Source organism: Sorex araneus, chromosome 4 (genome assembly GCF_027595985.1).
Source record: "Sorex araneus isolate mSorAra2 chromosome 4, mSorAra2.pri, whole genome shotgun sequence".
Taxonomy (NCBI): Eukaryota; Metazoa; Chordata; class Mammalia; order Eulipotyphla; family Soricidae; genus Sorex; species Sorex araneus.
In genome coordinates, this window is record NC_073305.1 from 41734828 (window position 1) to 41737143 (window position 2316).

Genomic DNA, 2316 nt, shown 5'->3' on the forward strand with positions numbered 1-2316 from the left:
CGGCTCAATTTGGAGCATTTGTTGTATCCCGGGATTGAATGAAGCGACTGCTGGCTCTGAGGCTCGTGGGGTGTTCCTTGACGGCATGTCAAAGCAGGCTCTTAATTCTGCAAAACAGCTCCCAAAGTCAAACTGGCTCTGCGCTAAAGCCATTCTAGACAGAGAGGGAAGTCGTGAGCAGAAGCCAGAAGGCACAGAAACCCAAGCAGAAGGAAGCTTAGGGTTTAAGAATCAAGAAAATAGGTTGTTAAGTGCCGGCTTGCTTTGATAAAGCCAGCAAGGGCCAGGGGGAAAGCCCCCTCCATTCTGGAGGCTCTGGCCTTCTCTAGGAAGTTTGACAGTCAATGAGGCAAAGGTCATCCCTAGAGAGTTGAGATGGAGTTCTGTGCCTTGGAGGTCAAGGTCCAGAGCTGGCTGCTGCTGGCTATGACCTTGAACTACTGCTGAGCTTCCTGTGGCCTCCCATCAGAGGCTCTACTGAGGATCAAAGATTCTAAAAGATGAGCTTTGAGCCTTATGCAGTTCTACTGTGCGGAATAGGCTGGGGGGAAGTCAGGGTCATTTAGATTGAGCCAAAGCAAATAGCAATCCTGTGACAAACTCATAATCTGATCTTTTGCTATTATGGTCTTACAGTCTCCTGCTCTCTCTACCTGATCTCCTGCCTCTTGTTCCGTCATCTCCTACCATTTGCACTCTCTGCTTTGTCCTCCACACACACTCTTTCTTCAGGGACTTTGTGCTGACTTCCCAAAACCATCAGATCCATATTGGAGAATTAATTGAATTCCCATTACAATAATATGGATTTTCAACTAATAAGAATCTCTTCAGCCCCTACTGCAAGCATTACAAGATGAATATATAAAGACAAACTAGCATGCCATTGCTGTATGGTATATTTGAAAGTTGCTAAGAATAAATCCTGAAAGTTCTCATTTCAAGGAAAGTCACTTTTTTTTTTTATATCTATATGGGGATGGTGGATGCTAACTAAACTTACTGTGCTAATCATTTCACAGCATATGTAAGTCATTATGCCATACACTTTAAACTTATCCAGTGCTGTATGTCGATTGCACTCCATAAAACTAAAATAAAAAGAATTAAATTGATTCCAAATGGATTAAAGAATTGGATAGAAGGTCTGAAACCATAGACTATATGGAGGAAAACATAAGCAAGACACTCCTTGATATGAGCCTTAGAGGCGGTTTGAGAACTCAGCTCCAATCACAAGAAAAACAAAAGCAAAAATAAACAAATGGGACAACATCAAACAAAAACTTCTACACAGTGGAATAAATTCACATCAAAATGAAAGACAATTAAATGGGGAATAAATTTGCACATCATACGTCAAAAAAGGGTTAATATTCAAAATATATGAGAACTCAGAAGGGTCAATAAAAAATAAGATATTAAACCAGCTAATTGGAAAATGGTTAGAGGAACCCAAATGCCCAATGCCCAGCAATGTATAAATAGAACAAAAGGTTGTGGTACACACAACTGATACATATGTATATATACATATTTAATGTGGTATATATACATTATGCAGATGTAAGAAAGAAGAAAATGAAACAACAACATGGATGGAACTAGAAGATATGCTGAGTAAAGTGAATCAGAAAGAAATAGATAGGTATAGAATGATTTCTCTAATATATAGGACTTGTTGATACACAGCAAGGTAACAACAAAGAGTCAAAGGAAACACAGTTAGAAAACTAATGCACACTATTCACCCTCACAACTGAAACGTAGGGGCATTGGGGTTCTTGGGGGCAGGGAGGAGAGTACACTGGTGATGAGTGTGGTGTTGGAATTGTCTACATGAGGAACCATCATCAACGGTATTGTAAATCACAGAATTTCAATCAATAAAAAAAAAACATTTTTTCCATAGTGCCCAAAAGGGGAGAAGAGAGAGAGAGAGAGAGAGAGAGAGAGAGAGAGAGAGAGAGAGAGAGAGAGAGAGAGAGAGGAGAGAGGTGTACCTGCTATAGAGGCAGGCAGTAGGTGGGGGATGAAGGGTGATGGCAGGGAACCTGGGGACACTAGTGCTAGGAAATGTACACTGGTGGAGGGATGGGTGTCAGAATACTGTATGACTGAAGTCCAATCATGAACAGCTTTGTAATGGTTTATCTCACAGTGATTCAATAAAAAAAAGTTAGAAAAAAAGGTTTTAAAAAATAGGACCTCTAAGGACACTGCTCCAAAGAAGACATACAAAAGCCAATAAGCACACAAAAATATGTTCTTAGTTTCTAATTAAGAAAGCCTCGGGGCTAGGGAGATAACACAGTG